At 38.9% G+C, this 22147-nt stretch overlaps 2 protein-coding genes across 7 annotated transcripts in view; one reads left to right on the forward strand and one right to left on the reverse strand.

The window, feature by feature from the left end:
- DNAAF6 (dynein axonemal assembly factor 6) overlaps window positions 1–4956 on the reverse strand; it is a 38633-nt gene extending 33677 nt beyond the window's left edge. Inside the window, exons 1-2 of one of the 4 annotated variants that reach the window (XM_082716955.1) lie at window positions 4869–4948; window positions 4027–4300 (exon numbers count right to left, since the gene is read on the reverse strand). The gene's annotated coding sequence lies outside the window, so the exon portion shown is untranslated. Of the gene's footprint in view, window positions 1–4026; window positions 4301–4868 lie in introns of all 4 variants that reach the window. The other 3 variants (XM_082716953.1, XM_082716954.1, XM_082716952.1) reach the window with 3 other exon arrangements.
- A 95-nt stretch (window positions 4957–5051) lies between these two features.
- The window catches only part of NUP62CL (nucleoporin 62 C-terminal like), a 97905-nt gene continuing 80809 nt past the window's right edge, over window positions 5052–22147 (forward strand). For 2 of the 3 annotated variants that reach the window (XM_082717401.1, XM_082717404.1), the window contains exon 1: window positions 5052–5300. The gene's annotated coding sequence lies outside the window, so the exon portion shown is untranslated. The remainder of the gene's footprint in view (window positions 5301–22147) is intronic. The other variant, XM_082717403.1, reaches the window with a different exon arrangement.

Here is a 22147-nt window from a genome sequence, read left to right on the forward strand (position 1 = left end):
CTTATTATTTTTAAAGATTTTATTTATTTATTTGACAGATAGATCACAAGCAGGCAGAGAGGCAGGCAGAGAGAGGAAGGGAAGCAGGCTCCCCGCTGAGCAGAGAGCCCCATGCGGGGCTCGATCCCAGGATCCTGGGATCATGACCTGAGCCAAAGGCAGAGGCTTTAACCCACTGAGCCACCCAGGTGCCCTTGTGATGGCCTTATTATTAATAGCAATGTAGGTGAAAGAGTTTGCTAAAATATGAAAAACTGCATAAAATTATCATTATTATTTGGCACATACATTGTGCCTGCATACACAGATACATGATGATGAGCCTTGTGAGAGCTTAATGGTGGGCCGGTGAGAGGGGAATAAACTGGAACCGGTAAAGCAAACCCAGAAGAAGGGTATTCAGAAGTTCCAAATACCGGGTCTGAGGTAGCAATCAGAACTCCTATTCATTTATTTTCATCTGCTTGGCAGGGACATGGCAGCAGTTTGGGGATATGAGCAGTGTTTCAGGGCAGAAAGATTGAATAAGTATGGTTGTAGGGAGGTCTGTTTAGGTGGAACAGAACCCTGGTCCATAGGTGGGGATAGAGGAGGCAGGGTCTGACTCTTGAGGATCTTTGAGGAGCTGGCAGCTAGACGAAGGTTCAGAATAGGGCAGGGCTCAACATCACTGCAGGAAAAGAAATCTAGGTACCAAATCATAGGCTTTCTCATGTTACTCTGAAGTGAGTCTGTCGTTCAGTGAGTACAGTGGATACTGGATTTAGGGAAAGCAGATTTATTCTAAATCCCTACCAGTTGGGAAGTAGCTCTGACCTGGCTCTCTGGTGAGAGACAGGGCGGTGTGGACAGTGGGAAGCCATCCCTTTAAGCCGAGAGTCTCAAAAACCAGAGCTGGCATAGAGTCAGCAGTTTATGAATACTGAATGAAGCATGATTAAACTCACACGGCTATTGTATTTCAAAGTAGTCACCTTAGAAGGTTATACGCTGATGTAAATTATGCTATCAGTGTTCAAAATATTTTGGAATTGCCTTCATATGTATCACCAAGAAAAACAGGTATCATTATGGTATCACTCAGTTTAATTATACAACAGATTTGTCTCCAAGTGATTTCTAGATGTATCAAGATATCACATCTACTTTCAAAATATGAAGATTTGCTGCTTTGAGATTCAAAAAAAAAATGTGCTACAGGCCTCAAGGCGATTCTAAGAGTATTTTCAAAGGTAATTTAAGCCATAGCAACAGCAAGTGGATAGACTCCCAAAGTGACTGCTTTCAAAGGATGCCCCTTCTTGGGATGTATGTTTGAGTATATAATAAATCATTCACAATAATTTATAGTAACACTCTATATATCTCAAGCACATTGGGACTTAAGACTTCTTAAATTCCAAATTAGGCTGGCATAAAATGGCATAGATTCATATGTAGCTAAATGGGTGTAGAGATGTCATAATGAAATTGGCACTCTAGCAAAAATATTTTTACTATATCAACTGTAATAATCTGCAAACACAAAATAAGAAATCAAAATATGCTTCTTGATATATTTTGAGAATGAATCACCAGTACTTTGTGAATAACTTAGTAGTTCAAAGGATCAAGAGAAAAACAGTGATGTGAATTTTTGGAAAAAAATAGTCTAAATTTAATAGAAATACTGATTCTGCCACTTTTTTTAGAAGTCTAAAAATTAACAATAGTTTATTAAGCTTTGTTGAAAACATTTATTTGGCAGAAACAGATCAACTGGACAATCTAAAGCAAGATGCCTTTTTACAGTGTTATTTATTTGAGGGATATCTTTCACCTGGAAATTTGACATGCATTAGTTTCCTCTTAAGCCTGGCAATCAAAGTCCTTTAAGATATCACCCCAACCTAATTTTGCCACTTCTTACTTATTCTTCTACATGCAATCTGTGTTCTGTTAAAAACTGAACTTCTTATTAAACATACCCTGTGACGCGTCGGTGGCTCAGTTGGTTAAGTGTCCAGGTCTTGAATTCGGCTCAGGTCATGATCCCAAGGTTGTGGGATTTGCTTTGGAATGCTTTCTCCTTCTTCCTCTGCCCTTCCCCGCTCCCCAAGTAAAATCTTTAAAAAAGAACTTATGATCTCCTGCCTTTATACCTAATGTATACTTCCTTTTGCCTACTCAGTGTAGTGTAGTGATTTAAAAAAAAAAAAAGGAAGAAGAGGAAGGAGAAGATTCTAGAGTGCCACTGCCTGAATCTGGTATTACCACTTAAATAGGCCAAGAATAAATTGAAATTCAGAAAATTTAAGTAATTTCATTAAAAACAAAATATATTGCTAAATCTATTTGAGATTTGGTTCTTAGAAAATAAATTTTCCACAAGTGAAACCATATGATAATTGACTCTCTCTGCTTGACTTATTTCACCCAGCATAATCTCCTCCAGTTTTTGATACAAAAGTTGGGTATTCATCCTTTCTGATGGAGGCATAATACTCCATTGTATATATGGACCATAAGGAGAGGAGAAGTGAGTTGGGGGTAAACGGAGGGGGAGATGAACCATGAGAGACTGTGGACTCTGAGAAACAAGCTGAGGGTTTTGGAGGGGAGTGGTGGGGAGTTGGGAGGGCCTGGTGGTGGTTATTAAGGAGGGCACATATTGCATGGAGCACTGTGTGTGGTGCATAAACACTGAATCTTGGAACACTGAAAAAATAAAATTAAAAAAAAATTTTAAAAGAAAATAAATTTTCTGTGCCCTTTGCTTTCATTTCTCTCACTCTCCTTTGCTAGGCAAATTCCAAAGGCAACATTTTCCAGATAGAGCTTATGATTTGCCCACATCAACTTCAGTCCTTACGGCCTTCATACATAAAGGTGTGATTGGGGGAATCTCTCTTCATACCAGCCACAAAAAGCTAAAAAGACAGACACTTCAGAAACAGCTCATTACGGAAACAGAGAAACCAGTTAGGGACTAAACAAGTATGGGTCCAGACGCCTGGCACTGAAGCAGCATCAGAGATTAAGTCAGACTTTGGTTATGAGGGCTGGGGTTGTGCCTTCTTTTTCATTTGCTTCCACCCACAGTGTCTGTAGGGATGGCTCTTTGACTTGAACTAATTGGAAAAAAATCTAGGTGAAATTAGTGAAAACCCTGAATTACAGACTATTCAAAAGGAAACATTTTATTAATTCAAGTATATATAGTAAATAAAACCAGGGTCATAAAGAATTACCACATAATATCCTTTGAGAACTTGTTTGATAGGTAAACACATACCCCTATGTAAAGCACTGTTTACAGCTGGATGATTTCAAATTATTCAAAACTGATTTACTCTCTTAAGTATATTTGGCATTTCTTCTGCAACTTTATTTACATAGTTCTTATTTGGCAATTCCTGTATTAAAATATTCTGAAAACACAAAAGTTTTCTTCTGAAAACAGATGCTATTAGCATCTCTGCCTATGTCTGAATTAAATTACAGTATACTGGCTATTTTTTTTTTACACTTTTGACATCTATGCACATCAATGATTAGTAAAAATAATTCATTTTTGACTTTTTCTTTATAATATGAAGAATGATTGCCTTTTTTAGGAATGTCATAAAATGTACCAAGTCTTAAGTAACTGAGGACTTGACAGGGTTTTCTTACAAATTTAAAATATATTCAATAGAAGATGATTTTTGGAAATACCTGGAATATTTCATATATGACCTTCTTTTAATTTAATACTTCCTCTATTATTCTTTATTTTAGACAGACTTAATACACTTGGCAGTAATCTTTCTTTCATTCTCATACTCCGCCACTATCTAAAAAGGAGCTGAGACAGCAAATTTTCCTTCAGTACTTTGAAATTTTCTCCCTAAGTCAAAAGGCTTGTTTAATTTCTTGGGGAAACAGTCTCTGTTCTGAATTCTTTTCATAATAGGAAGCTCTGAGAAGAAATGACCGCTAACTCTGATCAAATTCTGTTCTCTCCTTATACACAGATTTTATTTTTTTTTTGACACTGTTTCTTACCTTTTAACAGGTATAGTCCCACGACATAGAATACTCAATCTCTGATCAACTGTTGGTGAGTAGCAGCCTCGCTGAGGTTAAGTACAAGTAGTCTTTGCACACGACGCTTTAGCCCACTCAAGCATAGTCTGACTGCTTCTCCATCCTCAACGGATCTGACCAACGGCCGTTGGAACCCTCAGGGCACAGTGTTCACATTCTCGCACACAGGATATTGTCCACGCGGAAAGTGGCACCGGCCATTTTTTTTTTTTGTTTGAACAACGCTATACCCCTTAAAAAATAAATATCTATGTAGATATCTATCTACATAGATAGATATATATCTACATATCTACGTAGATATATCTACGTAGATATCTATCTATCTATATCTATGTTTATATCCCAGCCAAGGCACTCTGGGTAGATCATGCCTGTACGTGTAAAACAAAAGGAACAGTGGGTGCCTTGGAGCGCCCAGATCTACCTATAAGGAGACAGTTTTCATTCTCAAATTAATGTTAAAACCATAAGTGCGTGTGAGTTGACACAGGCATTGTGAAGCCTTCGTGTGTTCATTTTGGCCTTCAGACGGTCAAACAGCATTTATTCCCCGGCATGGTAAAATTGACCCATCTCTCACTCACATCCTGAATAGACTGAGTTTTGTTATAGCTGCCTCCTGCTTCTAGTGTCCAGGGAAGGAAAACTTAGGGAAAAGGTCTGTACTCTTTGCGACTTGTGTTTTTTTTGGGTAGCTTTCAGAGTCGTAACCACTCTAGAGTTCACCCTAGTTTTCCCGATAGCCAGGGCATTTGGGGACCCTTTCTTTCCCCTTTCTAAGGTTCAGGTTTCCTCACCTGGGTCAGTTTTCGGGTCGCTGGCTGGGCTCCGAAAATAGACAGCTGAGAGCGCTGCGTCTCTCTGTTGCCTAGGTAACAGTTTTGTTGCCCCCTCCACCCACCACCTCCGGGTTCCCGCTTGACTTTCCTGGCCAATCACAGAAGAGTTTCCTTTGAAACAGCCCCAGAATCAACCAATCCGATCGCGTGCCAGTCAGGGTCAATGGCCGCCCTCTCTAGTTAACTAGGTGGACCCCAGTTAAGCGTCTGTCTCAGTTAGCGTCACTCCAGCGGTACCCAGTCCGCTGTGGAGGACGGTTTTTTTTTTTTTTTCCCCCTGCTCGGATTAGGCCGAGGCCCGCCTCTCTGGCTGCAAGACAGTCTTGGAGGTCCTATCCATTTACTTTGGGTCTGTGACTGCGAGCGGCAGAGGCGGCGGCAGGCACCAAGGTAAGTTTGTGGGGATTTCGTTTGTCCCAGTCCTCTGCAGGCTCGCTCATTACGCTTTTCCCTCACGTGAATTCCAAACCGGACAATTCCTCCCGTGGACCTGGGACAACCGGCGTGGAAGGATAGGCTCGGTGGCTAGGGGTTTGAGGTTTTGCTGTAGCTCTGCACGCGCTCCCCACGCCCCCTCCCCACCCCGCGACAGAGACACGTTTTGTGATTCCTTCCCGGCTCAGCGTGTGTGTCTGTTTATACCCACGCGCGCAGTTAAGGCGGTATGGTGCTTCTTTTCCTCAGCCCAGCTTGTGTGTGTGGGGAGGGGGCGTGTAGGGTAGGTTAGTATCGCGCTTTTCCTTAGCTCGTCGTGTGTGTGTGTGTGTGTACGCGCGCGCGCTCGCGCGAGTGGTGGGATCGTGCTTCTTTTCTTGGCTCAGCGTGTGTGTGTGTGTGTGTGTGTGTGTGTATGTGTGTGTGCACGCGCGCGTGCTCGCGTGAGGGGCGTGTTTGTGTGTAAGGTGGGGTCGCGCTTCTTTTCCACGGCTCAGTGTTTGTGTGTGTGTGTGTGTAGGGTGGGATCTCACTTCTTTTTCTCTGCGGTGGGCAAGACTTCTGGGCCCAAACCCTTGGGGGGAGCATCCCTGCGGCCGCCAGACCTACAGCCCACTCCCAGTAACATAGAGGACCTAGTGCCCTTCTTTTCCCGCCTTGGAGTGGAGAAACGCTGATGCGCTGCCGGCTTGCCGCTGCTTGTCAATCTGAGTGTCTTCACTTCACGTAGAGGTACAGTTGTGACACTGGTTTCCCGTGAATTCCGTGGTTTGGTTTTAAACAAACGGGGGGGAAAAGGGAGATGGCCTAATAAGCATTTGGAGTTTTCAGAAGTGATTAGTTTTGTTGGATATTGGAGCCCCTAATTCATTATTTGAGTGTTGTAAGCAAAGAGAGATAGGATGGCTTTAATGGATGGTTACTTTTGATTATTCACGGATTGGAATTCGATTAATGAGTTAACTAAAGTGCTGTCCTTCTTTTGACTGTCATGTTTTTCTAGCTTCCACCTTTTCTGGTGAAGGCGACGGTCAAGCTTGAATAATTTGTCCATTCTACTTGTTATTACTACAGCAAACAAAAGAAATACTTAAGTTATTGCCTAGAAGTAAAGTTACTGGCTTTTTGGCCAAATTAATTATACCACAATATCCCTTATGACTATTGATGATTAGAGTTTAAGTGTCTTAATTTTTCTATTTCTCTAGAAATTTGTGGAACTTTTCTATATGCTATGCTCTTTCTTTCTTTCTTTGAAGATTTTATTTACTTATTTATTTGACAGAGCTAGAGAGCACAAGCAGGGGGAGCAGTAGAAGTAGAGGGAGAAGCAGGCTTCCCACCACGCAGGGATCAGAGACAGGGCTCCGTGCACGCTCCATGCGGGGCTTCATGGGGGGCTTGATCCCGGTCTACGGACCAGGACCGAAGCCAAAGGCAAAGGCTTAACCCTCTGAGCCACCCAGGCGCCCACTATGCTCTTTCTTGATTTTTTTTTTATTACTGTTCTGCCTCATTGTGCATTATCCTAAGTCAGTAATGCCTAGCTAGTACTTCTCAGACCTTTTTTCTGTGACTACAGTAAGAAATAAATTTTTTGTTGTTGCCAAGTATATACGTATACAATATATAATTGACAGCCATTTCACAAAAACAATGCTTACTACATGCAATTCACTCTGGTAGTCTCTATTATGTATATATTTTTAATGTAGCCATAATCCACTAATGAATTCTTGTTCACATTTTGAAAAACACTGGCCTTCCAGTTTTGGTTTTCAAACTTTTATGTATTTAGGAATCACATAGGATGTTTGTCACTTTGGGGGAGGAAGAAAAATTTTCTCTGTCCCTCAAGATTCTTCTAGCTGGACTAAGACTTAAATTGACATGAGACAGATTAAGAGGAGAAAATGAAATTTAATTTTGTACATACGGGGAATCTACAGACATGAAATTTCAGACAGGCAAAATGAGGTATAAAAGTCATCCAGAACTAAGGAGAAAATGGGGTCTGGGATTTCAAAGGAAAGGAACACAACTCACAAGAAGATGAAAAGGGATATATGTTTGGTAAACAAAGGTTTGCTGCACCGTTTAGAAACTGTAGGACTTAGAGAGGACTTTAATCAAACAGGTTTTGCTAGGTTCCTTCCTGTCTACTATACCTAGTTCATATTCTAATGTTATCTGTGGTGATAACTCTCTTGCTGGAGCAGGTCCTTTATCTAAAATCTTTTAGGCTGCTGTGGTGGGGGGAGGGGGAGGTCAGTTTCTTCCTGAGTCTTTGGACTTTGTTTTCAGCTCAGCATAGTCTTCATGCCAAAGTGGCTCATCTTGGGGCAGCCTACCCTTGGCCTCTAAATTGCATATACAGATTTCCCTGGCTCCATGAATTGGTTCTGTGTCTGTGGTTGGGAAAGTGGGTCATATAACATGTTTGAAGTGCTTGGTACAGTATTTGGTAAATAATAGTTTACTTCTTGGGAAACAAATGCTATTTATCTTTGGGGATACAGTTCCCTCTTCAAGGTCTGGCCTGCCCCTAGCAAGATGCAACTGATGTTAAGTGCTGTTTTTCCCAGGGTTTAGGAGGTAGGAAAGTAGGGAATGAGCCCTGGATCTGAGATGAATCTTAGAGTACTTGACTTCCATGGAGAATTTTGTAAATACAGAAACTTAGAGATAGAAGAATACAAACATTACAGCATTTTAGTGATTAGCCCAGGATCACATTGTCAGTAAATGGATTTCAGAGATAGAACTCACTTAATGAAGTCTAATATTCTTTTTTTTTTTTATTTCTTGAAGTCTAATCTTGATAGCAGGTCAGATCTAGAGGCAGAATTTGAAACAGGAAGAGAGCTTCTCTGACTTGCAGAATCTACAGAATTTCAGGCTTTGACAGGCTTTAATGAAATGAAACTTGAGAGATCTAAAAAGTAAAAAATACACCTAAAAGTTTTTGTGGGTTATAGCTATGAAAAAGGGATTTAGTTTACCTAATACTTCTATAATATATAGAACTGTCTTAAAACACGACTTAAGTAATTCATTAAGCCAGCACTAAAAGTCATTACATAAAAAAATATTTTATTTATTTATTTGAGAGAGAGAGTGAAGGAGTGAGAGAGCACAAGCAGGGGGAGCCGCAGAGGGAGATGGAGAAGGCTACTCCCTACTGATCAGGGAGCCTGCCCACTTAGGCTTGATCCTAGGACTATGGGATCATGACCTGAGCCAGAAGAGAACAGATGCTTAACTGACTGAGCCACCCAGGCACCCCATATGTACCCATATGTTTGAATTATCTTAATATTTTCTTATATAAGTTTTGTTCCTTTTATTTAATACTGTTCTGGGAATTTTTTCTATGTGATTGATAGTTTTCAAATTTTTATTAGTAATAGCCTCCTAATGTTCCATAGAGTGAGACGGCCATGATTCACTCAGCCTAACTAATCCAACAACAGAACATTTATTTAGGGTAATTCCATGTTATCAATAATGCTGTAAAGTTTGAGTTATTTTTTTTAAAGATTTTATTAATTTATTTGACAGAGATCACAAGTAGGAAGAGAAGCAGGCAGAGAGAGAGAGAGAGAGAGAGAGAGAGAGGAGGAAGCAGGCTCCCTGCCTAGCAGAGAGCCCGATGCAGGACTCGATCCCAGGACCCTGAGATCATGACCTGAGCTGAAGGCAGAGGCTTAACCCACTGAGCCACCCAGGTGCCCCTAAAGTTTGAATTATTTAAAATCTACCTTCCATGAAACTCAAGAGGAATCCTAACAGGAAGGCCAGGGATCTGGACCTGAGATGCTAGTTTTGGCTCCAGTTAGATGTATGAATTTACCCATCTAGGTTTCTGTTGCTAGAGCAGCAGTGATCAACCATGATATCTATTGTGATTATGAATTAGACTGAATGTATTTTTTGTGTAATAGGCATAGACATTTTTATCTTTATAAATATATTTAATAGGTATAGACATTTTAAATAATTTTCAAATGATTTACTTTAAAAGATGTATGAATCGTAGCAGATTCAAGCAGATTCAAGTGCTATAAAAACACTCATTCTGATTAGCTTTCTTTATGGATATCTTTTCCAAAGATGATGAGTGTGTATTCATTTGTAATTATAAAATTTTTTTTTATAAAGGAGCCAATTAAGTTGACTGGGAGAATAAAAGCTATAATTGGCCTTTATTAGCACATCTCCCTTTTCAAAGTGCACATATTGTCTTATTTTCTGTCATTCTAAACACTAACTAGTCCTTTCCAAAATTATAAGGTATTTCAGACAAAAGTACAGAGACTATTCTACACCATCATCCACGTACCTACCAAAGATTTAATGTTTGTTAACATTTTGCCGTATTTTCTTTCGGCATTGTTTTTTAAAGAACTAAAACATTATATAGTTAACTCTTTATACCCCTTCCCAGTCTCATTTCTTTCCATCCCAGAGATAATTGTCCTTCTGAAGTTGTCTATTTTTCCAATCTGTGTTAAATGTGTTCAAATATAGATGGCCATAAATGATTTGCAATCTGTTTTTTTAAAAAAAAAGATATTTATTTATTTGAGAGAGAGCTGAAGGCAGATGCTTCACCAACTGAGCCACCCAGGCACCCCTGATTTATAATCTCTTCTTTTGTATGCCTTTAACATTTCCATCAACGTCTTCCATACTTGTCTTCTCAACTTACTTACTCTTCTGCAACTTTTTTGGGTCACCATTGTTTTTCAGATTTATCCAAATTGCGAAATATGGATAAAGATAAAGTATCATTTATTGCTGTATTCCATCATGTAACTATGCCACTTAAAAAAATCTCTAAACCCTTATTGTTGTTGAACATTTAGGTTGTTTCAAGTATACAAATATTCATATAATCCATACAAATACTATATGGTTCTAATATGAAGTTCCTAGAATAGACAAGCTCAGAGAGACAAAAAAATAAAGTGAATGTGGGGAAAGGGGAATTATTTTTCACTGCCGAACTCTGGCACTGAGAAGGTTTCATAAATGGATAGTGGTGATAGTCGAACAACATTGTGAGCTTACTTAATGTCATTGACCTGTATGCTTAAAATGGTTAAAATGGTAAATTTTACATTATGTATATTTTACCACAATCATAAATGACAAACCTAAGAATTATGCTTATTTTTCAAAGGTATATACTTGGTGGCCTTGTTTTTTGTGGAGTCAAGCACTGAGAGAAGTGAGTTTTATTCTTTTTTTTTAATTAATTAATTTATTTTCAGCATAACAGTATTCATTATTTTTTTTCAAGATTTTATTTATTTATTTGTAAGAGACAGAGGGAGAGAGAGCAAGCGAGCACAGGCAGACAAAGAGGCAGGCAGAGGCAGAGGGAGAAGCAGGCTCCCTGCCAAGCAAGGAGCCCGATGTGGGACTCCATCCCAAGACGCTGGGATCATGACCTGAGCCAAAGGCAGCTGCTTAACCAACTGAGCCACCCAGGCGTCACAGTATTCATTATTTTTTCACCACACCCAGTGCTCCATGCAATCCGTGCCCTCTATAATACCCACCGCCTGGTACCCCAACCTCCCACGCCCCCCGCCACTTCAAAACCCTCAGATTGTTTTTCAGAGTCCATAGTCTCTCAGGATTCACCTCCCCTTCCAATTTACCCCAACTCCCTTCTCCTCTCTAACTCCCCATGTCCTCCATGCTATTTGTTATGCTCCACAAATAAGTGAAACCATATGATAATTGACTCTCTCTGCTTGACTTATTTCACTCAGCATAATCTCTTCCAGTCCTGTCCATGTTGCTACAAAAGTTGGGTATTCATCCTTTCTGATGGAGGCATAATACTCCATAGTGTATATGGACCACATCTTCCTTATCCATTCATCCGTTGAAGGGCATCTTGGTTCTTTCCATAGTTTGGCGACCGTGGCCATTGCTGCTATAAACATTGGGGTACAGATGGCCCTTCTTTTCACGACATCTGTATCTTTGGGGTAAATACCCAGGAGTGCAATTGCAGGGTCATAGGGAAGTTCTATTTTTAATTTCTTGAGGAATCTCCACACTGTTCTCCAAAGAGGCTGCACCAACTTGCATTCCCACCAACAGTGTAAGAGGGTTCCCCTTTCTCCACATCCCCTCCAACACATGTTGTTTCCTGTCTTGTTAATTTTGGCCATTCTAACTGGTATAAGTTGATATCTCAATGTGGTTTTAATCTGAATCTCCCTGAGGGCTAGTGATGATGAACATTTTTTCATGTGTCTGATAGCCATTTGTATGTCTTGATTGGAGAAGTGTCTGTTCATATCTTCTGCCCATTTTTTTGATATGATTGCCTGTTTTGTGTGTGTTGAGTTTGAGGAGTTCATTATAGATCCTGGATATCAACCTTTTGTCTGTACTGTCATTTGCAAATATCTTCTCCCATTCCATGGGTTGCCTCTTTGTTTTTTTGACTGTTTCCTTTGCTGTGCAGAAGCTTTTGATTTTGATGAAGTCCCAAAAGTTTATTTTCGCTTTGTTTCCTTTGCCTTTGGAGACATATCTTGAAAGAAGTTGCTGTGGCTGATATCGAAGAGATTACTGCCTATGTTCTCCTCTAGGATTCTGATGGATTCCTGTCTCACGTTGAGGTCTTTTATCCATTTTGAGTTTATCTTTGTGTATGATGTAAGAGAATGGTCGAGTTTCATTCTTCTACATGTAGTTGTCCAGTTTTCCCAGCACCATTTATTGAAGAGACTGTCTTTTTTCCACTGTATATTTTTTCCTGTTTTGTGGAAGATTATTTGACCAGAGAGTTGAGGGTCCATATCTGGGCTCTCTACTCTGTTCCACTGGTCTATGTGTCTGTTTTTATGCCAGTACCATGCTGTCTTGGTGATCACAGCTTTGTAGTAAAGCTTGAAATCAGGTAACGTGATGCCCCCCATTTTATTTTTGTTTTTCAACATTTCCTTAGCGATTCGGGGTCTCTTCTGATTCCATACAAATTTTTGGATTATTTGCTCCAGCTCTTTGAAGAATACCGGTGGAATTTTTATTGGAATGGCATTAAAAGTAGATTGCTCTAGGCAGTATAAACATTTTAACAATGTTTATTCTTCCAATGCAAGAGCATGGAATCGTCTTCCATCTTTTTGTGTCTTCTTCAATTTCTTTCATGAGTGTTCTGTAGTTCCTCAAGTACAGATCCTTTACCTCTTTGGTTAGGTTTATTCCCAGGTATCTTATGGTTCTTGGTACTATAGAAAATGGAATCGATTCTCTAATTTCCTTTTCTGTATTTTCATTGTTAGTGTATAAGAAAGCCACTGATTTCTGCACATTGACTTTGTATCCTGCCACGTTGCTGAATTGCTATATGAGTTTTAGTAGTTTGGGGGTAGAGTCTTTTGGGTTTTCCATATAAAGAATCATGTCATCTGCGAATAGAGAGAGTTTGACTTCTTCATTGCCAATTTGGATACCTTTTATTTCTCTTTGTTGTCTGATTGCTGTTGCTAGGACTTCTAATACTATGTTGAACAAGAGTGGTGAAAGTGGGCATCCTTGTCTTGTTCCTGATCTCAATGGGAAGGCTGCAAGCTTTTTTCCATTGAAGATGATATTTGCTGTGGGTCTTTCATAGATAGATTTTATTCTTTTTTTTTTAAGATTTTATTTATTTATTTGACACAGAGAGAGATCACAAGTAGGCAGAGAGTCAGGCAGAGAGAGAGAGGCAGGCTCCCCGCTGAGCAAAGAGCCTGATGTGGGGCTTGATCCCAGGACACTGAGATCATGACCTGAGCTGAAGGCAGCGGCTTAATCCACTGAGCCACCCAGGTGCCCCAATAGATTTTATTCTTAAAAATGAACTTTAATTGGGATGCCTGGGTGGCTTAGTTGGTTAAACATCTGCTTTTGGCTCAGGTCATGATCCGGGGGTTGTGGGATCCAGCCCTGCATGGGACTCTCTGCTCAGCTGGAGCCTGCTTCTTTCTCTTCCTCTGCCAGTGGCTCCCCCTCCTTGTGTTCTCTCTTGCACTGTCAAATAATAAATAAAATCTTTTAAAAAATGAATTTTAATTAAGTTATATTATCTAAATCTCCTTTTCATTGTAAAATGATAGTTTTTGAAATTTTTAAATGACTGCTATTACTTGTAGGCTTGTATGAGGTTTTTATGCATACTGTGCTTCAGAAGTCTATGGGTTTTTTTGTTTGTTTGTTTGTTTTGCTCTACTTCTCAGTGTTTTGGGGAAATGGGTATGCCTTTGAGGCTGGGTTCTTTGTGGGTTTTTTTGCATTTGAATGCCATTCCTCTGTTTTTGTGTGTGTGTGTGTGTGTGTGTGTGTGTTTTAACTAGCTCTCTCAAGTGTTTCACTCTCTTCTCTTTCTCCTCCCTCTTCCCCATAACCCCGTTCTTTCTCCCTTCCTCAAATCCCCCCACCCCACTTGGTGCTCTGCCCTCTTGGGTCCCTCTGCCTAGATGCCCAGTTTCCCAATAGCCATGCCTTCTCTTTGGGTCTCTGCCTTCCACGCCTGCCCTCTTGTGAGTCCTCCTCCTGCACACACTCCCCCCCCCCACTTCCTTCTCACTCTTATGTCCCTCTCAGGACTTCGAAGATTCTTGTCTCTTTAGTCCTTCTGCACACCCTCCCCTTTGGTCCCCCACCCTGGTGTCTTCCCTTTTCCAGTTTTGTAACTGCTGTAGACATTCACTGATAATTGAGACCTGTTTCCTGGCAATTTAGAGTCTTCCACCATGTCACACTTTTTTTTCTTTTTCTTTTTTTTTTTTTTTTACCATGTCACACTTTTAATATTTGGCAAGGTGGTCTTAATTTTGGAATTTTTAAAATTTATTTTATTTTATTTATTCTTTTTGGAATTAAAAAAAAAAACCTTTTTCTAGCTCTTAAAATAAGATTCTGACATAGCTTTGATATGTTACTGGATGAAGGGGGAAAAAGCACTTAATGTGAAAGATAATTTGTGAGTTATACTGCTTACAATGTTTAATATGAACTCACAACTAATATACCATTTTCAGTAGCCCTGTATTTTATTGTGGCATAAAATAAAACAATCATCATTACAAGTTTGCTCCCTTCCTATTTCCCTAAAAATGGGCTAATTTCATATCTCCCTATCCATTTCTTTTCTGGGGACCCAAACATTCAGAATAAAATATTAGTAACTCAGTTTCTACTTCTAGAGTTGGCATCCATAGCTATCAGTGGCAAATAAGGACTCTACTGTACTTTGAGGCTTACATTTTTCTACTTTCTGGGAGGCTTTTTTGGTGAAACAAGGGGTTTCTTCAGTGCATTTGTACTTTCCCTTTGTTTTTCTACCTCTCCTTAGTTTGGTAATTAATGATATGTTAAAGAATCATATGTATTATCAGAAGTTGCTATTTATAGGGATGGCTTTGTAACATGACTGATCATGTGAGATCATTTAGTCATGATGTTCTTGAGAAGGTGAAGTGAATTAGTGGAACGCCACGGTTGCCAAGTACCCAGGCCATTTAGGGGGAATGTGGCCAGCAAGGAAAAATAGTCTATTTGCTTCTGAGAAGGTAGGAAACATTTTTAACAAATTACATGGCTTGGGGCGCCTGGATGGCTCAGTAGTTCAGCATCTGCCTTTGGCTTGGGTTATGATCCTGGAGTCCTGGGATCATGATCCCTGGGTCCTTGGGCTCCCTACTCAGTGGAAAGCCTGCTTTTCCCTCTCCTACTCCCCCTGCTTGTGTTCCGTCTCTCACTGTCTCTCTCTCTGTTAAATGAATAAATAAAATTAAAAAACAAAACAAAACAAATTACATGGCTGAGCTGCTATGCTAGTCACTGCTTTAACATCATTTTTTCAAGTAGTATCAGGGAATAATGGCATGAATGATCCCCCCAAATCATTTATATTTTATAAGACAGAAGCCTCTAAACATTTGTGCTGAAATAGTTTATTTCAGGTATTCTGGTTTGAAATTACTTTGGTTTGAAATTACTGTGTTTGAGATGCAGACTTCTCTAATAATGTGTTGCTTACACTACTATTAAAATGGAAGTTTTGTGTCCATTTCCTTCACTGACTAGTTGCTTGGCCTTGGGGAAGTGTATTAATCTTTCAGAGACTCAGTTTCCTCAGCTGTAGAATGGAGATCAAAATAACTTTATAATTTGCTGTGGGTAATTAGAATATAAGGAGTTTCAGATTCAATAAATCCTTTTATCTTTTCCCCCTTCATTTTACCTAAGAGATTCAAGAACTTAAGTGGTAAAGGATGTGTCCTGAAATAACCTACCATATTTGTTGATCCCCATTCAGTTCTTCTACTACCCAGAATGCTCCTAGGTACAATAAATGATGACAGGTTGTATAAAGAGAAAATAATCTCCATGCCAATAAATTAGATAGATATGTGGTAATTTTTTTGAATTCTAAGTTGAAATCCAGTTTATGTTCACTCTCTGGGCCAGCTATGAGAGTATCATATCTCTGATTTGCTGATCCTTCACTGACAGCAAGGAGAACCCCAACATTATACATTGGAAAGCTTTCATATAGCACTTTACATTAAATCAGGTAATGTAGATGGAGGGCCCTTCATAAACTTATTGTTAAAAAACATTTTGGTTACTCATTTAATGGAACTGCCAGAATTGTCGAGGTCTGCAAACTGAGGCTCCAGTGTGTTTAAGTGACTAGTACAATCTGATGGGCAACAGTATTCATTGAATGGTTTTCTTCCTATCCGGCTGTTGAGTTAATTGAGTAAGTCCCATTGAGGTTGGACTGTCTGGCAGGGAGCATCTGCCCATTTCTACAAACCTTTTCAGTGAGCTCTGATGATTTCTTTGAGCCTAGTGGGTTTTCTGAAGAAATCCTTTACCATTTGGTATTTCTTTCTTTGAACATGTGTGCTTGAGTTTAAGGCATCCAAGATAGAACTCTGAGCTGGGTCAACAGAAGCAACTGTAGTTTTGTCAACTTTAAGCTCCTATCGTCCGGCAGTGTGGATGAAGAGAAATAGAGGTTGGCTAGAGGAACTCATCAATGACAGAGACAGCTATCTCCACTCATATCCATATATAGGGAGTACAGACTTGTTTTCCATTTTTTAATAAAGCAGTGATATACACAGGGAAGCTAAAGTGTGCGAAGATCCTGTTAAAAAGGATAGGGAATATGGATTAATTTCATACTGTTAGAAAAACATGAATTTAAGTCTGTATGTTAAAAGGAAGAATTAAAAAAAATACAAATTAATAGAATATGCAATTTCCAAGCATGGGAGAAATAAAAGGAATAAAGAAAATTCCATGAATCCAAGTATGTAAACAAAGATAAAAGATGTGAGAAAGGAATCCATCAAAATCCTTGAGGAGAACACAGGCAGCAACCTCTTCGACCTCAACCACAGCAACTTCTTCCTAAAAAGGGCTAGTGTCAAAATCTGTGTCAGGATATTAAGTCAATGCACAGAAATCAGTTGCATTTCTTTACACTAACAACAAGACAGAAGAAAGAGAAATTAAGGAGTCAGTCCCATTTATAAATTGCACCCAAAACCATAAGATACCTAGGAATAAACCTAACCAAAGAGGCAAAGAATCTATACTCAGAAAACTATAAAGTACTCGTGAAAGAAATTGAGGAAGACACAAGAAATGGGAAAATGTTCCATGCTCCTGAATTGGAAGAACAAATATTGTTAAAACGTCTATTCTACCTAAAACAATCTACACATTTAATGCAGTCCCTATCAAAATCCCATCCATTTTTTCTTCAAAGAAGTATAACAAACAATCCTAAAATTTATATGGAACCAGAAAAGACCTCGAATAGCCAGAGGAATATTGAAAAAGAAAGCCAAAGTTGGTAGCATCACAATGCCAGACTTCAAGCTCTATTTGAAAGCTGTCATCATCAAGATAGCATGGTACTGGAACAAAAACAGACAAATAGACCAATGGAACAGAATAGACAGTCCAGAAATAGACCCTCAACTCTATGGTTTAATTTTTGACAAAGCAGGAAGAAATATTCAATGGAAAAAAGACAGCCTCTTCAATAAATGGTGCTGGGAAAATTGGACAGCCACATGCAGAAAAATGAAATTGGACTATTTCCTTACACCATACACAAAAATAGACTCAAAATGGATGAAGGACCTCAATGTGATAAAGGAATCCCTCAAAATCCTTGAGGAGAACACAGGCAGCAACCTCTTCGACCTCAACCGCAGCAACTTCTTCCTAGGAACATTGCCAAAGATAACAGAAGCAAGGGCAAAAATGAACTATTGGGATTTCATCAAGATCAAAAGCTTTTGCATGGCAAAGGAAACAGTTAACAAAACCAAAAGACAACTGACAGAATGGGAGAAGATATTTGCAAACGACATATCAGATAAAGGGCTAGTATCCAAAATCTATAAAGAGCTTAGAAAACTCAATACCCAAAGAACAAATAATCCAATCAAGAAATGGGCAGAGGACAGAACAGACATTTCTGCAAAGAAGACATCCATATGGCCAATAGACACATGAAAAAATGCTCCACATCACTTGGCATCAGGGAAATACAAATCAAAACCACAATGAGATATCACCTCACACCAGTCAGGATGGCTAAAATTAACAAGTCAGGAAATGACAGATGCTGGCGAGGATGCGGAGAAAGGGGAACCCTCCTACACTGTTGGTGGGAATGCAAGCTTGTGCAACCACTCTGGAAAACAGCATGGAGGCTCCTCAAAATGTTGAAAATAGAACTGCCCTATGACCCAGCAATTGCACTACTGGGTTTTTACCCTAAAGATACAAACATAGTGATCCAGCGGGGCACGTGCACCCGAATGTTTATAGCAGCAATGTCTACAATAGCCAAACTATGGAAAGAACCTAGATGTCCATCAACAGATGAATGGATGAAGAAGATGTGGTATATATACACAATGGAATACTATGCAGCCATCAAAAGAAATGAAATCTTGCCATTTGCGACGACATGGATGGAACTAGAGGGTATCATGTGTAGCGAAATAAGTTAATCAGAGAAAGACAACTATCATATGATCTCCCTCATATGAGGAAGTGGAGATGCAACATGGGGGGTTAAGGGGTAGAAGAAGAAGAAATGAAACAAGATGGGATTGGGAGGGAGACAAACCATAAGTGACTTTTTTTTTTTTTTAAAGATTTTATTTATGTATTTGACAGAGAGAAATCACAAGTAGATGGAGAGGCAGGCAGAGAGAGAGAGGGAAGCAGGCTCCCTGCCAAGCAGAGAGCCCGATGCGGGACTCGATCCCAGGACCCTGAGATCATGACCTGAGCCGAAGGCAGCGGCTTAACCCACTGAGCCACCCAGGCGCCCCCATAAGTGACTCTTAATCTCCCAAAACAAACTGAGGGTTGCTGCGGGAGGGGGGTTGGGAGAAGGGGGTGGGGTTATGGACATTGGGGGGGTGTATGTGCTATGGTGAGTGCTGTGAAGTGTGTAAACCTGGCAATTCAGACCTCTACCCCTGGGGATAAAAATATATGTTTATAAAAAAAAAATAAAATCCAGAAAAAGAAGATGTATATTGTGGCAAATAAAAAACATAAAATAAGATGAAAGACGTAAGTCTAAGAGTATGAATAGTTAAAATCAATGTAAATAAAGTCAGTCATTAAGAGACTCTTAGATTAAAATTTTGCAGCTTTGCTGTTTACAAAAACTGTACTTAAAATGATTCAGAAAGGTTGAAAACAAAGGAATGGAGAAAGATACAATAGGCAAATACCAACCAAAAGAAAAATTGGGAGGCAGCATTAATGTCAGACAAAATATGATTATAGGCAATTTGGTAATAAACAGATATTTCACACTGATGAAAGGAAGAAAATCTTCCAAGAGGCTATCAAACACAAATCTATGCCTGTAACAACATGGTCTTGAAATACATAAAACAAAAAGCAGTGGGATTGTAAGGAGAAATTGACAACTCCTAATAATAAATGGAGGCTTTTTAAACACCTTTGTCAGAAAATGGTTAAGGAAAATAGATTGAAAAATGAAAAAATATAATATGAAAGATTTAAGATCTAAATGAGATGGAAGAGAGAGAAACTTTGATGCCAAATTCTTAGTGACACATGCATTTTTAGTGCAAATGTGACTTTTTTGTTGTTTCTCAAATTTTTTAGGTAAGAAAGATTTAAAGGTACATGCTACATTTAACAGGAAGATTCTTAAATTACTTCCAAAAGAATAGAAGGTCCACAAATGCAGGGGGACAGGAAGAAACATTCCACCTTTTGTTGCCTACCAGAAAGGACTCCTTTGGCCTGCAATGTGACATTGACAATACCTAAATCCCAAAGTGTCGATTTCTGTTACAGCCTCACAACCATGGCTTGACAACAATTTTTCTGTCAACATTTATATTATCATATGATTATATTTCATAAATATATAATACATATAAGTATGTATCATATAATAGTAATATATTATTATAGGTTATAAAAACATAATACTTAAAACCTCGGGAGAGTGGTACCCTTGGGAATGTAAGAATAAATATAGCAAAAACTCTTCTCTGCTCAAGGTGCCTCTCTTCCTGTGCCTTCTAGGACCGAGTGATTACACTTGAAATGACCATTTGGGGCTTACATTTTAAAAGGTTTAAGATGTATATATGGCTTAAAAATAAGCATGTTGCAACTATGCTGTCTTGATGATGACAGCTTTGTAATAGAGCTTGAAGTCTGGAATTGTGATGCCACTAACCCATTCAGGTAAATATTGTCCTTCAGAATTACCCTGGGGTAGATGTTCACTTATATCCATGCCACAAATACTACTGAAAATGCCATATTTCATCCATTTTAAGAGGTGAAGTTTTTCATATTTTAACATCTCTGAAGTTGAAAAGAGTCTGAATGGTCATTGGTGTTTTACAATCCCTTTTGGCCAGGTGGCAGTTGCAGCATCAGAGTTGTTCCTGTATGCACACTTAATATCAAAATGTCTAGGATCAAAACTTGCCTAATGGGTGGCTTGGGTGGAAGCCCTGAGACAACGAGGGATCACGTTCAACTCCTAGAAACCAGTGGTTCTGGGGAGAGAATGGTGGAGATTGTTAACCAGATCTAGTTACTGATTATGCTAAAATGAAAGAAAAATTTTGCTAGTTTACATATTTGCAAAGCTGACTTGAAAGCATAGTTAAATGGCTTTTAGTTTTCTTTTTTAAATTAAATTTATTTTTAAAATAAACATAATTATGTTATGTTAAATAACAAATATGCTAAATAACATAATTACTAAATTCCTGTACAAGTCCTAGAAGTTTTGGAGTGGAGCCTTTTGGGTTTCATATCATCTGCAAAGAGAGATAGTTTGACTTCTTTGCTGATTTGAATGCCTTTAATTTCTTTTTGTTGTCTGATTGCTGAGGCTAGGACTTCTAGTACATGTTGAACAGCAGTGGTGATAATGGACATCCTTGCCATGTTCCTGACCTTAGCGGAAAAGCTTTCAGTTTTTCTCCATTGAGAATGATATTTGCAGTGGGTTTTTCATAGATGGCTTTGATAATATTGAGGTATGTGCCCTCTATCCCTACACTTTGAAGAGTTTTGATCAGGAAGGGATGCAGCACTTTGTCTTTAAATGCCTTTTTAGAATCTATTGAGAGTATCATATGGTTCTTATTCTTTCTATTATTAATGTATTATATCACATTGATTGATTTGCGGATGTTGAACCAAACTTACAGCCCTTGAATAAAACCCACTTGGTTGTGGTGAATAATCCTTTTAATGTACTGTTCGATCCTGTTTGCCAGTATTTTGGTGAGAATCTTCACATCTGTGTTCATTAAGGATATTGGTCTGTAATTCTCTTTTTTGATGGGATCTTTGTCTGGTTTGGGGATCAAGGTGATGCTGGCCTCATAAAATGAGTTTGGAAGTTTTCCTTCCATTTCTATTTTTTGGAACAGTTTCAGGAGAATAGGAATTAGTTCTTCTTTAAATGTTTGGTAGAATTCCCTTGGGAAGTTGTCTGGCCCTGGACTTTTGTTTCTTTGGAGATTTTTGATGACTGTTTCAATCTCCTTACTGGTTATGGGTCTGTTCAAGTTTTCTATTTCTTCCTGGTTCAGTTATGGTAGTTTATATGTCTCTAGAAATGTATCCATTTCTTCCAGATTGTCGAATTTGTTGGCGTAGAGTTGCTCATAGTATGTTCTTATAATTGTTTGTATTTCTTTAGTGTTAGTTGTGATCTCTCCTCTTTCATTCATGATTTTATTTGGGTCCATTATCTTTTCTTTTTGATAAGTCTGGCCAGGGGTTTGTCAATCTTATTAATTCTTTCAAAGAACCAGCTCCTAGTTTCGTTGATTTGTTCTTTTGTTTTTTTAGTTTCTATTTCATTGATTTCGGCTCTGATCCTTATTATTTCTCTTCTCCTGCTGGGTTTAGGCTTTCTTTGTTGTTCTCTCTCCCTCTCCTTTAAGTGCAGGGTTAGATTGTGTATTTGAGACCTTTCTTGTTTCTTGAGAAAGGCTTGTACCACTATGTATTTTCCTCTCTGGACTGCCTTTGTTGTGTCCCACAGATTTTGAATGGTTGTGTTTTCATTATCATATGTTTCTATGAGTTTTTTCAATTCTTCCTTAATTTCCTGGTTGACCCATTCATTCTTTAAAAGGATTCTGTTTAGTCTCCATGTATTTGTGTTCTTTCCAAATTTCCTCTTGTGATTGAGTTCTAGCTTCAGAGCATTGTGGTCTGAA

The sequence above is a fragment of the Mustela nivalis genome, assembly GCF_964662115.1.
Source record: "Mustela nivalis genome assembly, chromosome: X".
Taxonomy (NCBI): domain Eukaryota; kingdom Metazoa; phylum Chordata; class Mammalia; order Carnivora; family Mustelidae; genus Mustela; species Mustela nivalis.